We start from the raw sequence: 16,138 nt of genomic DNA, 5'->3' as shown, positions 1-16,138 counted from the left end.
AAATTACAGAAACTACCGACATGACGACAGACGATATAATCTTAACAACAGACCAGAATTTAACCAAAATGTGCGTGATTCAAACAGAGCAGCGCACTCTCGCCAAGATGAATTTGTAGAAGTTAGACCTCCAAATCCCAATAACGACGCGCGCCAACAAAGAAACACACAATGACTCTCACCGCAGGCAGTCACGTGCGCTGGCTGGCTCAGGGAAAAATAACATACACGCTAACCCTGAGAAAAATTTTAGCATTCCTTACCGATGTATACAACATGATAATTGCTTTGAAGTTGAAACTCTGCGTACTAGGAAGAGTAAAGGTTTATACCACGTTTCACATGTAAAACCGTTTATTGAAAGATAATCTGCTTTTTAACTTTGTCTTTGGCATATAACTTTCCACTTTACATTACTAGTATGCTTTGTCAGACTTAGAATCTGTTAACATGCAACAATGTTTGAAGTTAAATATCCAGTCAAGAACCAAGAGAACTTACTTAAACAGAAATTACGAATGCATTGTTATAGTGAACAGACGACACAGTGTTATTATGTGTACATTCTTGCTTGTTAGTTGCACGATTACGTAACGAATATATGGCTTACGTACTTAGAACATATACTGCTAATGAGATTTTACTGCAACGTTTTGGTTTACTTGAAAATACAGTATGGATTTTAAGTGCTTTCTGAGAGATACCACATGACTCAGTGATTAGTTTATTAGACAGATACACGATTATATCACGACGCTACTAATGTGTGACACAATTCACATTGTGCTTTTGCGGTGTATCTGTTTTATATCTGCACAGTTTTTTTTGTATTATTCTGGAAAGTAAAACATGTTTTAGTAGTAACTTTTGTGGTATAGCTGCAATGAGACAGCCTTTTCCGTAGCACAACAATACGTTAAAGCACAGTACTTTCTTCATCACGGCAATAAGCGTAATAACTAAGATATCTATACGCAAAGCATTTCACTTTTGTTTATCATGAGGTAAGTACATTGACTTCTGCAGAACTTAGCTTTCGGAGGACGATAACTACGACACTTCCACAGAGATTATGTTGCAACAAGACGCACAGTTTAGCGCTACAGCACACGTATTTGAGTGATTAATTTTATACTTAAAACTTTTATTTTTAAAGATTTTTGAATTACAAAGAAAGTTTTCCGTGATACATTTCATTCCATTTCTGTAATCTGTAACACCTGAGGGTATAATTACATTAATCCTCAGGGGGGTACACACTTACTTTGTGTACCATGTGTTTGGCAAGCACAAGGAGCCTGAACTAATATGGTATTTGCTTATATAACTTTACACATCGGTACCATATTTCTCTAACACACAAATTACACAGCTATCTGATCATTTAACTGAGAGATAAACATTTTTTTTACTACATCAGTGATACATGTTTACGCAGTTACACCGTTGGGTAACTTCACACTTATGAAATTGTATTTTGTCTGTACTTTGTGAACTGTTCATATTATTTCGGAACCATTGTGATGCTATGAGAGCTTTGAATGATGTATTTGGTAAGGGAGCATGATTTTAAAGTACATTTGAGGTAGATGACACTATTGAAATGAGCAGAGAATTCTTTTTAGGTTTTGAAATTATTGCATAAAGCTAAGACGATTTTTGAGACTTGACTGAGGTGCTATGATGCTATTATTACGATGACTATGTGTATTATGCTGTTGCGGTATGTTTATAATCAATAAGCTGATGCTATATGAGTTATTTGATCATGCTATGTATCTGTTATGATGCAATATTGAAGAAGTGTCGACGAATAAGTTAAGGAATAATGAGTAGTGGTTAGGGACACTGGTTTGTGAAAAAGGTTGTTGGAAACCAAGAATCATACTTTAAGAGTTATGAAATGTATGTAAATGCGTGAATGTATTACAATGCCGACGAAAATTTTTTGGACACTGTTATATCAATAGGGTTTTGTTTGTACAGATTTGTAACGCAAATTCTTGACCTGTGAAATCTTTTATATGAGACTGCCACTGTAGCGGAAACTGCTGTCGTAAATATTTCAGTAAGAAAGGTAAGTGACCTTGACGTAATGCGTTTTGGGCGCCCAGCTGAGAGGTAGTCGTCTGACAAAAGAAAGCCATTAGGTGGAGAGAAAAAAAAGGCCATTATCGTCGCTATTGACGTTCTTTTGTAGAAAGCATCGCAAATATGACACGCTCATTACTTGAAAACATACGATTACTCATACTTTGTGCTACTTCCTGAAATGCTTATGAACTGATGGGAAATATTCGTACATCTGCACACCTGTTTATGACAAGTGTCTTTCTACAAGATGGAGAAAGTTTCTACTAACTTACGAAATGCCTCATGACTACTGAATTATATTTTTATGCTTTACTTTGTACATAGTTGCTTATTTTATTTGATATCTGGTTTCCAGCTGTGTTGCAACATTGGTTTTATAAAATAAAATTAAATGCATTTGCTAATGTGAACACTTTCTGCCTACAGATCTATTAAATAATAATTTTATGACCCACATTCTTCGAAAAAGGAGCACTTGGAATGGAAAGAACAATAAGAAGGGGTTAGTAACAGTAAGTGCATACATAATTTTCTTTTCAACTACTTGGTAATTTTTTGGTAGAGTAAGTTATCGTGATGCATCACTCTAGTGTTAAGATGTGACATAGGTATTAAACATGGCCATTTTTACTGTAATACTTTTTCTGCTTGAGCTTCGTCATGTTTAGATATAAGTTATTGCATTTGATGCTGCTGTTTGCCAGGCATATTGCTACTGCATTTTAATTTGTGTTACTCTGCTAAGCCAGATTTATTTTTCTTGTTTGCTGCACATTGCCTTATATTAGTTGTAATATTGCAAATCTTCCCCCATGAACCATGGACCTTGCCATTGGTGGGGAGGCTTGTGTGCCTCAGCGATACAGATGGCCATACCGTAGGTGCAACCACAACGGAGGGGTATCTGTTGAGAGGCCAGACAAACATGTGGTTCCTGAAGAGGGACAGCAGCCTTTTCAGTAGTTGCAGGGGCAACAGTCTGGATGATTGACTGATCTGGCCTTGTAACATTAACCAAAACGGCCTTGCTGTGCTGGTACTGCGAACACCTGAAAGCAAGGGGAAACTACAGCCATAATTTTTCCCGAGGACATGCAGCTTTACTGTATGATTAAATGATGATGGCGTCCTCTTGGGTAAAATATTCCGGAGGTAAAATAGTCCCCCATTCGGATCTCCGGGCGGCGACTACTGAAGAGGACGTCGTCATCAGGAGAAAGAAAACTGGCGTACTACGGATCGGAGCATGGAATGTCAGATCCCTTAATCGGGCAGGTAGGTTAGAAAATTTAAAAAGGGAAATGGATAGGATAAAGTTAGATATAGTGGGAATTAGTGAAGTTCGGTGGCAGGAGGAACAAGACTTTTGGTCATGTGATTACAGGGTTATAAATACAAAATCAAATAGTGGTAATGCAGGAGTAGGTTTAATAATGAATAAAAAAATAGGAGTGCGGGTTAGCTACTACAAACAGCATAGTGAACGCATTATTGTGGCCAAGATAGACACAAAGCCCATGCCTACTACAGTAGTACAAGTTTATATGCCAACTAGCTCTGCAGATGATGAAGATATTGAGGAAATGTATGACGAGATAAAAGAAATTATTCAGGTAGTGAAGGGAGACGAAAATTTAATAGTCATGGGTGACTGGAATTCGTCAGTAGGAAAAGGAAGAGAAGGAAACATAGTAGGTGAATATGGATTGGGGGGAAGAAATGAAAGAGGAAGCCGCCTTGTAGAATTTTGCACAGAGCATAACCTAATCATAGCTAAAATTTGGTTCAAGAATCATAAAAGAAGGTTGTATACCTGGAAGAATCCTGGAGATACTAAAAGGTATCAGATAGATTATATAATGGTGAGACAGAGATTTAGGAACCAGGTTTTAAATTGTAAGACATTTCCAGGAGCAGATGTGGACTCTGACCACAATCTATTGGTTATGATCTGCAGATTGAAACTGAAGAAACTGCAAAAAGGTGGGAATTTAAAGATATGGACCTGGATAAACTGAAAGAACGAGAGGTTGTAGAGAGTTTCAGGGACAGCATAAGGGAACAATTGACAGGAATGGGGGAAAGAAATACAGTAGAAGAAGAATGGGTAGCTCTGAGGGATGAAGTAGTGAAGGCAGCAGAGGATCAAGTAGGTAAAAAGACGAGGGCTAATAGAAATCCTTGGGTAACAGAAGAAATATTGAAATTAATTGATGAAAGGAGAAAATATAAAAATTCAGTAAATGAAGCAGGCAAAAAGGAATACAAACGTCTCAAAAATGAAATCCACAGGAAGTGCAAAATGGCTAAGCAGGGATGGCTAGAGGACAAATGTAAGGATGTAGAGGCTTGTCTCACTAGGGGTAAGATAGATACTGCCTACAGGAAAATTAAAGAGACCTTTGGAGAGAAGAGAACCACTTGTATGAATATCAAGAGCTCAGATGGCAACCCAGTTCTAAGCAAAGAAGGGAAGGCAGAAAGGTGGAAGGGGTATATAGAGGGTTTATACAAGGGCGAAGTACTTGTGGGCAATATTATGGAAATGGAAGAGGATGTAGATGAAGACGAAATGGGAGATAAGATACTGCGTGAAAAATTTGACAGAGCCCTGAAAGACCTGAGCCGAAACAAGGCCCTGGGAGTAGACAACATTCCATTAGAACTACTGATGGCCTTGGGAGAGCCAGTCGTGACAAAACTCTACCATCTGGTGAGCAAGATGTATGAGACAGGCGAAATACCCTCAGACGTCAAGAAGAATATAATAATTCTAATCCCAAAGAAAGCAGGTGTTGACAGAAGTGAAAATTACCGAACTATCAGTTTAATAAGTCACAGCTGCAAAACACTAACGCGAATTCCTTACAGACGAATGGAAAAACTGGTAGAAGCGGACCTTGGGGAATATCAGTTTGGATTCCGTAGAAATGTTGGAACACGTGAGGCAATACTAACCTTACGACTTACCTTAGAAGAAAGATTAAGAAAAGGCAAACCTACGTTTCTAGCATTTGCAGACTTAGAGAAAGCTTTTGACAATGTTAACTGGAATACTCTCTTTCAAATTCTGAAGGTATGAAGATGAACATCAACAAAAGCAAAGCGAGGATAACGGAATGTAGTCAAATTAAATCGGGTGATGCTGAGGGAATTAGATCAGGAAATGAGACACTTAAAGTAGTAAAGGAGTTTTGCTATTTAGGGAGTAAAATAACTGATGATGGTCGAAGTAGAGAGGATATAAAATGTAGACTGGCAATGGCAAGGAAATCGTTTCTGAAGAAGAGAAATTTGTTAACATCGAGTATAGATTTAAGTGTTAGGAAGTCGTTTCTGAAAGTATTTATATGGAGTGTAGCCATGTATGGAAGTGAAACATGGACGATAACTAGTTTGGACAAGAAGAGAATAGAAGCTTTCGAAATGTGGTGCTACAGAAGAATGCTGAAGATAAGGCGGGTAGATCATGTAACTAATGAGGAGGTATTGAATAGGATTGGGGAGAAGAGAAGTTTGTGGCACAACTTGACTAGAAGAAGGGATCGGTTGGTAGGACATGTTTTGAGGCATTAAGGGATCACAAATTTAGCATTGGAGGGCAGCGTTTAGGGTATAAATGGTAGAGGGAGACCAAGAGATGAATACACTAAGCAGATTCAGAAGGATGCAGGTTGCAGTAGGTACTGGGAGATGAAGAAGCTTGCACAGGATAGAGTAGCATGGAGAGCTGCATCAATCCAGTCTCAGGACTGAAGACCACAACAACAACAACAATATTGCAATTGCTTTGCTAATTTCTATAATGCTGCTTCCTTTGGAAATCTGCATTTTTTGTCATTGCTGTTTGTGTTAATTGTTTTGTGCTGCTGCATTGCCTCGTCCCTTAGTTTAGCATCTGAGCTCAGTAGATTTAAGTTAGCTTAAGAGGGGTTGGAGTGTATAAGAGAATGAGTTGCGATGAATTCGAAGAAATGCATTGAGAAGTTATACGAAAAAAGTACAGACAGCAGGTATAGATAGGACTTTTTGGGAATAATGATAACGAAGGGACATCTCCAAGAGAAAAAAAAAAGGTTTTGTTTGCAAAATACTGCAGTACCAAATGTTACACTGAAAACAAACCCTGTCCTTTCCTCTTGTGTTATTCTGCTATGTGTTTGTGTACTCTTGTATATTTGGGTTTTTCCTGTCTTTATGTGTTTAGCTGATACGAGATATGTTGTGGAATTTTTCTAATAATATGTTATTTTCTTTGTAAAGATTTTAGACATTATTTATTCTGTTTTGTTTTAATGCTCATGCGTGAAGTTGATGTTTCAAAAGTTATTCTCATCTTTTATGTATGAACTCATGTCATAATTCCTGTAACACTGATGTAGCCGGCCGAAGTGGCCGTGTGGTTAAAGGCGCTGTCGTCTGGAACCGCAAGACCGCTACGGTCGCAGGTTCGAATCCTGCCTCGGGCATGGATGTTTGTGATGTCCTTAGGTTAGTTAGGTTTAACTAGTTCTAAGTTCTAGGGGACTGATGACCTCAGCAGTAGCGTCCCATAGTGCTCAGAGCCATTTGAATCATTTGAACACTGATGTATATGTCATTTCGATTCTTTTATAAAGCCTGTATTACAAATGTTATCTGTATTGTTATATTCTTTAATGATGTATTTTTTACCTTTGTAATTGTATTCTTATGTTATAAAATTGTAATTGACACCAGTTCATCATATTATTAACTTGTAAGTTCCATTTCACTGCACACATTTCTGTTGGTCATAGTATATGGACAATATGTGAGAAGTAGGGACTGTTAGGGTTTGCACGTGTGTTAAAAATTCAGCAAGGGACTGGATAACAGCATTGCTGGTTCTAAGGACAATTCCAAAAACTTTGTGAGTGCACAAGTGGTGGTTATGGACTTGCTATATTGTCTGCAAGACTCTTCGATGGTGATTGTGCACCTGCACAGTCGCAGCAGATGGCTGCTGGCCATCTCTACAAGGACTACAGTGGGTCTACACCTTTGATGATCCATCAATACCATTATTTCCACAAGGACTGCAGTGTGTCTGCACCTCTGGTGGCCCACCAATACCGTAATCTCTACCAGGACTACATTGGGTCTACTCTTTGATGACCTACCTACCAATATTCTTCAAATCTTCGACTGACTCTGCTGTGGGTATACTCTGTTGTGGCCCATTACCTGTCTGCATGTCAAGAGTCAGCACTGTCATTCCGTTGGAAGGACAACACTACTTCTTCAAGATTGCATGGAAATGCACTACTTCCGTGTGCATTTTCTTTTACTGCTCAGACTTTGACAAAACCACTGCAATTTTACTGTGATGAACGATCAGCACTGTCTTTATGGACTGTGAGAAAATTTTAGCTTTTGACCAACATTGTATCAATAAGTGTGTGCATTTGATTTCTTTGTTATTGTAATTATGAAAAATTTTATCAAATCATTATTGGCCACTGCCCAAAACAATTTGTAAAATTTTTTGTGGGGAGCATGGGGGCTATGTAAGTAGGCTGTTTATGTTTTCTTATTGGCAACGTTACGTAGCGCTCTGTATGAAAATCACTGGCTGTGCTGTGTGCAGTCTGTGGCTAGTTTGCATTGTTGTCTGCCATTGTAGTGTTGGGCAGCTGGATGTGAACAGCGCGTAGCGTTGCGCAGTTGGAGGTGAGCCGCCAGCAGTGGTGGATGTGGGGAGAGAGATGGCGGAGTTTTGAAATTTGTAAGACTGGATGTCATGAGCTGCTATATATATTATGACTATTAAGTTAAATACATTGTTTGTTCTCTATTAAAATCTTTCATTTGCTAACTATGCCTATCAGTAGTTAGTGCCTTCTGTAGTTTGAATCTTTTATTTAGCTGGCAGTAGTGGCGCTCGCTGTATTGCTGTAGCTTGAGTAACGAAGATTTTTGTGAGGTTAGTGATTTGTGAAAGGTATAGGTTAATGTTAGTCAGGGCCATTCTTTTGTAGGGATTATTGAAAGTCAGATTGCGTTGCGCTAAAAAAAATATTTTGTGTCAGGATAAGCACAGTCTTATATAATTTTTCAAAAAGGGGACGTTTCAACGGTACACTTGTGAAATGGTCGTACGGGAAAATCCCCACTTCATCGCTACCTCGGAGATGCTGTGTCCCACCGCTCTTGCGCCGAGAATAACGCCACGTTCAAACTCACTTAAATCTTGATAACCTGCCATTGTAGCAGCAGTAACAGATCTAACAACTACGCTACACACTTGTTGTCTTATATAGGAGTTCCCGACGGCAGCGCGGTATTCTACCTGTTTACATACATTATCACTGTATTTGAATGTGCATGCCAATACCAGTTTCCTTGGTGCGTCAGTGTATATGCATTATTATTAAATATTTACTTATGTTTTATATTATCAAGTTCTTGTACCAAGTCTAAAAAATTGTGAATATGGGTGGAAATCTCGTATATTCTTTATTGAATGTTGTAGCAGATCTTTCATAAATGCGATTAACGATTTATATTATGTCGTCATATACCGAAATTGAGTGGCGCATAAACATTGTCAAGGCGTACTCATTGGGATTGAACAATACTATCGAAAGGGTATCTGTGAACGAAGAATTTCGGAATTTTACTCAAGAGATTTACGCACGTTAGGGGAGACCAAAAACTCATTTGAGGTGAACGAGGACAAGATACTCGCTGCAAAATGCTAACTAATGATCCACTAAGCATAGGAAAAGATACTTATTTTTCACAACAGCAGAAACTTGCGTGTATCCCTTACAATCAGTGATTACCAACAGCTTCAGTTTACAGTTCAGGCATTGTCCTGTTACAAGCCGGTTATCCTTTCCTTTCACCTTTCGCTGTGCAAGCACCTTTACTCGTGATCGATATATATATATATATATATATATATATATATATATATATATATATATATATATCACCATTAAAATAGAGAGAGCCTAGGTTTCTTATTTGCAGTTTAATTGTTTTAAATATTCAGGTAATGAAATACCTTACTGTGTATTTTATATTTCGTATTGGTGTCAAATTCCCATGTAGGCTCGATTCCGCAGCTGTTTGCCTCTACTTCGGTGCCTTCCTTAATTATTGCAGGCTTTTACAAATGTTGCGTCTATTAACTAGATAACCAAAAGTGTATCCTGCTAATAATAAACGGAAATTTACCATCTTGTTCGTTTCTTGCAGTATTATTCCTTGTCTTCAAATTTCTATCAATCTAACTTAATGATCAATGATCGACTTTTAATATGGTAACAATGAGCTGTCTGCCGCCCTTACACTCTTTGCAAACGAATGTATGAAGTAAAAGTGGTAAGGAAATGTTAAAACATTCTTAGTGATCTTGTAGATGCGTCGCCAGCTGTTGACATCAAAATGGAGCAGTATTTCGCTAATCAATCTTACCATAATAATCATCCGCAAAAATGATAATCTCTGTGATAGTTCTTGTCATCATTAACACACCTACATCTGGCGACAAGATGTAATGCTTGTATTGTCCCCTTTGGGCACAAACAGCTGCGTTCGAACAGCATGGGTCCTGCTGCATCTGTCGTTCTAGAAAGAGACTTCATGGATTATTGTTCTGCGTCGTTCGAAGTAAAAACTCAGAAACCTGGTGACACTTTCAGTGGGTGAAGGGGACACAGAAAGGTCTTGTGAGCGTAAAACCGCAGCATTAGTTCCGCATCTCTCTCCTAACTTCCACTCTTCATAAAAGTTCTCCTGCATGAAGCTGTGAAAGGCAATCATGAGTCGTTTCTGGGTAGCTCAATCGGAAGAGCACTTGCTCGCGAAATGTGAAGGTCCAGGGATCACGTCCCATTCTGGCAGACAATCTTAGACTGTCAGATCAGAGCACATTTCGCTTAAGAGTGAAAATTCATTCTGATATTCTAAAATTGTTCTCAACTTATCCACTCGGTTTATAAATCCTAAAATCTAAATCGTGTCAGAAAAACTAAGCCTGTTACACTGCAGGAAAAACTACAACCAGCAACAAGTTTTAGAAATAGTTTTATAATAACGTTACTAGCTTTGGTCTTGAACCCATCGTCAGACGGTAGCTTTAATATCTTGGTAAGTTTTATATTTGTTACATTACGAGGATTTTACATTTATGTCCTAAAATGTGACGAAGTTTTTGTCATTGCACAGTTTAGAAAATATTTTACTTTTATGTCCTAAATTACAGACTATAACGGGTATGAGTGCAGATATATTTTTTAGTGACTGACGACAGTACACTGAACAACATTACATGAGAATCTGCTTCATTTTCAGAGTAATATTTATTGTTATCAAGAGTAGTATTTTTTAGAGTGCTTAATATGTCTAAATGCAGCAGACAAGAGCAAGGTATTAATATTTATTTTTTCCTGGGCAGTAGGTCAGGTGATGAGTTGTGGATACGTGTATGCAAGCAAAATGGTAAGTCTACATTGACAGGCATGGTCTACTAAGTGATGCAGTCGCGACCGTGGAAACAGCATTAGGTCGTAAAGTTTGTGATTTGTCTGTGGGGGGAATGTTCGACGCACAGAAAAAACAACCAGCACACTGTTGTGTGTACATATAAGGAAATATCTACACTTACACCCGTTACATCCTGTATAACAAAGTTTTTTTGATTACATGGTTTACAAATGTTTTACTTTCCATATAACTATATACATTGTACTTACTTCAGGAAAAGCCCTCCTTTATATGTTATAAGAGAAGCATTTGATTCTGTTTTTCGACCCATGCTGGTACAGGAGGTAAACTAGATAAAATAGTGCATACAATTACTTACATCCGCTCCTGATTTGCGTGCCAAAGAACATGATGTGTGTACAGATGTGGCATACTTCTGGAGCTACTGCAAGGATACGTCTTCGTAGTACAGATCATTTTAAATTATACCTTTAATTATTTCAGTTTGAAAGCTGCTCGTAATGGTCAATTAAAAATAACCTCTGTGTCAGTTAATTATTGTTTCTATCATTTCGAAATATAAGAGATATATAAAATTTTAGATGTATATTTAATTTCTTAATTCTAGTTCATGATTCAGGGTGCAGTCAGGTCTACTGTGGATGTTGTTGTAGGTTTCTAATTCTTCTAACAATTTCATGTCTACTTCTTCTTCGGCAAAATGAGATATTTGATGCTTATCTCTGTTTTTCCATGTAGGGGCACGTGGGCAGCGGAAGTTGATTTCCTAGGATTTTAAGTCTGAGAACATCCATTTGTTTTCGGTATCGTACGTTGAAACTCCAAACAATTTGGCCAAAGTAAAATTTGTGGCGCACCGAAAATTACAGTTTATAAATGCCAAACTTGTAGTGTACTTCTTTCTTTAAATTTTAAGTTGTAAATAAATTTGTCTTTAGTTTTATATGTTGTTCTATGACACATCAAATCAGCAGCCGATTTACAAAAATGTGTCGGTCATCTTTTATTTAGTTTGGGTCATGGATCAGAACGGATCTAAAAAGAAAATCAAACCTCTTTCTTATAATATGCAAAGAGAGCTTTTATTGAATTAAGTGTAATGTATAAGGAATAAATACAACTTAAATCCTTCTGTAAACTATGCGATTACAAAAACTTTGTTATATTTTACGGCTCAAACGCAGAAGTTGCCACGAAATCAACGCTATCATCTTACGCTGTGGTATTCCTCGAAATTAGTAACGGTACAATAAACTTTTCTTATTTCTAAAACACTTGTGGCTGTTTGGAGTATTTCCTACAGCGTTATTTATTAAAACAGCTGTAGCGCTCTAACCACAACGGAGAAAACAAATAAACGTTGGCGTCTGCTGCCCTTAATAACGCATCGGCCGAGGAGACCGTTAGCCGTGTGACGTTAAATGATTAATGGAAAATCTCATATAGAGATGTTAAAAAAATACTAACAAAGAGATAGATGGGCTGGCCAGTACTTACCTCAACTCAGTACAGTTGCTTCATAACCTGGGTTGTGAGTAACAGAATCCACTTACCCTTCTTCCCCTTTTTCTCCCCTCTCTCCTCCCTGTCGAAGGAACAAAGTTCCGAAACCTAGGATAAAAATTTTCTGTTCTGTTTTGTGTATCTATCGGGTGTACTGAGCTGAGGTAAGTACGGCCAGCCCCTCTATGTCTTTGTTAGTAAACGTTATAGTATAACTGCTTCAAGGTACAAGATGGCATTGTCTGTGAGAACACCGCAGTCACAACATTATATTGATTATAGCTTTACATCAACAATTTTCACATACGCACCTAAACTGCAAAGTCGATAGTCTGATAGCTGGTTACGTGGAAATAAGCACCATTGAACAAAACGAGGTGGTGGTGACGAAAATTGATGTAGCAGACCTGGCAAACAAGTAGCGCTTGAAACCAACACCGATCTTTAGCGCTGGACGTATGAGTTATTGATACACTACTGTCGGTCACACTCAACAAGATATTTACTTAGAATTTCCGAACGGCCTATTAACATGCGTGTGACTCCTGAATCTCGTTTTTTACTGTTGTGAGCAGCTTCTAGAAGAACAATGAGCGGCGAAACATGTTTGTTTATTCTATATTGGTAGCCCGTTAATCTGCTTTCGTGTATATCTTTTCTGCGTACTGCAATGGACGAATCGTTCTATTTTGGAATTTTTGCGAGGAACCAGACACTAACTCCAGTATGTACCGTATTAGCTTAATGAACCTAATCGCCTTCTGGTACTTGGGTTTGAGAAGTAAACGAAAGGTGAACCCAAGATGTACCACTTCCCTTGATTATCAAGGTACTGTGGTTGACGGTGGACAGTGACTATCGGTTAGCGATTGCGAGAATTATCGCAACAATCAGCTTTACAGCTCCTGCATCCAAGTTGCTTACAAGAATAATATAAAGAAGAATAGAAAAGGAAATTGAGGATAGGCTAGATGACGATAAGTTTAGCATTAGGAAAGGTAAAGGCACGATAGAGGCAATTCCGACGTTGCGGTTAATAATGGAAGGAAGACTAGAGAAAAATTAAGACACCTTCATAGGATTTGTCGTCCTCGAAAAAGCTTTCGACAGTGTAAAATTGTGCAAGATGTTCGAAATTCTGAAAAAAGTAAGGGTAAGCTGTAGGGAGAGACGGATCACATGCAGTATGTACAAGAACAAAGTGCTCGCATTAAAAAGGCTATAAGACAAGGATGTGGTACATCCCTACTGTTCAATCTGTACATCGAGGAAGCATGATGGAAGCTTCAGGAGTGGAATTAAAATTCAAAGTGAAAGGATATCAATAATACGATTCACTGATAACACTGCTATCCTGAGTGAAATTGAAGAAGATTTACATGATCTGCTGAACGGAATGAACAGTCTAATGAGTACACAGTGTGGATTGAGAGTCAATCGAAGAAAGGTGATGGTAATGAGAAGTAGTAGAAAGGAGAACAGCGAGAAACTTCACATCAGAATTGATGGTCACGAAGTAAATGAAGTTAAGGACTTCTCTATCTAGGCAGTATAATAACCAGTGAATGACGGAGCAAGGAAAACATCAAAATCAGACTAGCACTGGCAGAAAGGGCCTTCCTGGCCAAGAGAGGCCTACTGGTATCAAACATAGCCCTTAATTTGAGGAAGAAATTTCTGAGAATATAGGTCTGGAGCACGGCATCGTATGACAGAGAAACTTACATGGCACCACGGTCGATATGAATTCATTTTTAGTAGAGTAAATGAAAAGACCATCGCCTTCATAGACGAAAGTAAGTTGTTTCGCGCTGCTCGTCTTGTGAATATTTTACCTGAGTTCATGTGTCCCTTTCCAGTGTGAAACATAGCCAAGAGAACAGAGTGTGTCACATATCTTTTATCTTGCATCTAGCGAATAATGGTTAATTTCATGTTGTAGTACTTGTGAATACGCGTATAACAAATACCTCACACATAAACAATTTCCTTTCATTTTCCATTTATAGACTTTATTGTGGTTTTTCGTCTCTACTTTAGGAGATCGTTTACATACTAGTGTTTACCGTGCTTCTAATCCAGTGGGTTTTATTATAGCTCAGTACACGTAGACTAATACCGTTCCTGTTTCTGAGAGTTTGTATTATTCTTGTTATCCTTGCTCTACTCCACCCTCCATGTCTTCCATTTATTTTATGCAAACTGTATCTGTAATAACATTCCCATGTCCTTTACCTTGTTTTATTAACTGCATTAAGGGGCCTTTCTTTCATTATGTTTGTTAATAGTTTATCCATATGTTGAAGAATTTTCCATCTATCCTTCATAAAGTCTAAGGACAAGCATGCATCTTACCGATCCTCGATCTTTTATTGACACTATATACAAATCTAAATTTGCACCAACGAAGAAATGAACGTTTTGGAATGGAAATGAAGTTAATTTACCATGATGCATATTTGACCAGTCCATGCGTTAGCATACACCCCTTTGCTTGTGAGATAATATTACAGTTATCTGAACACACAGAATCAACGTTAATGACGTTACGGGAAGGATTCAATTGAATAGTTCGAAACATTTTGTCGAGTCATTGATTCCACCAAATCCGAATTGCACGTGAACGCACATGGAATACATGTTACAGTTTTCTTTAAAATACACTTCCTCCCTGTTATCTGGCCTCCCAGCCCCGATACCAATGTATAGTTACAAACGTTTAATTTTCTGGAAGCCCCTCTCCCCATCCTCACCGTCCTTTCCATCTGGAGGACCAACCGTATATACTCTTATTTTTTACCTCCGCCAAGGGAACAAAGGATTATTAAATTCCGTTTAGAACAACCATTACGGCCCTTTACTAAATAAAGTTTTTTACACATATTTGTCATGAAACGCTGCATCCGGTGACTTTATTTGATCGCTACTGACGAAATCTGTGAAATTTTTGAGTGAGGACATAATTGGATTTTATCGTGAAATTCCCTCACAATAATGTAATACGATTTCTGCTCTCTGCTGCGGGGCAAATATACTGTCAGAAAACGAGCGCCTCAGTGATAGATCAGACATCGAGGAAACTTACTGAGGCCTTTATTAGCCCTATATGGCAATCAGAAGTCCCATCTGAGAGATGTCTATAACACACCTCGTCGGCTGACACGAAAGCTTCCCGAGTATTGTACCGCGACGTGAATATATATATATATATATATATATATATATATATATATATATATATATATATATATATATATATATATTACGACGCTGTACGAAACTCAGAGAACTTTCGTGACAACTGACTCTGGAAACGGAAGTCCACGCAATTATACGTTTTCGGTGTTTGGCAGCGATTGGATTGATAGATGATGTATTCTATCAACAACATGAAGTTACAGGAAAACATTTAGGCGGTTTGAATCATATCCATTGTTTCTTGGTATTTAGAGGACATCTCTGTACTTACGGCAGCCATAACTGCTATCGTAGTTGTGTCCGTCATGGGCCATAGCTGGGGTGTTAACTGGGGAATCCCGTTTCCCTTGTATCATGTATCTCCCCCTCCTTTATACTTTACAGATCAAGCACCGCAAAATATCTTTATCGCTTTAACAGGCTGGTTCGCTGTTATGTAAGGTTTTTGTGTAGCTAAATGGCACGTTGTTCAAGGAATTGTAATGGCGTGTAGTAGGTTTGATACTTTCGTTCGGTTTCCGTGATACCGAGCGAGGTTATACAGTGGTTACTGCAATAGTAAAATCAGCGTTCGAATACCTGTCCAGCGGCCGACGATTAACGTTTCCTTGGTTTCCCTAAATGTTGTCATGGTTCCTTTGGAAAGGACGCAGCCTGTTTCCTAGGCTATTCTTCTCTAACTGAAAGAGTTATTGATTCATCGTCCGTGGACGCTAAATCCTAACGTCCCTTCTTCCATATCTTCTCCTTTCACTATCGCCATACACGTACACTTTTGTGTTTTCTCTTCAGCTGAGGCCAGTTGTCTTGACTATCATTGTCCATGCTTAACCTCAGTCTCGGTATCCATAGGAAGCGTAACTGGACT

Source organism: Schistocerca nitens, chromosome 4, assembly GCF_023898315.1.
Source record: "Schistocerca nitens isolate TAMUIC-IGC-003100 chromosome 4, iqSchNite1.1, whole genome shotgun sequence".
In the NCBI taxonomy this organism is placed as follows: Eukaryota; Metazoa; Arthropoda; class Insecta; order Orthoptera; family Acrididae; genus Schistocerca; species Schistocerca nitens.
Note: the sequence above shows the minus strand (reverse complement) of the source record.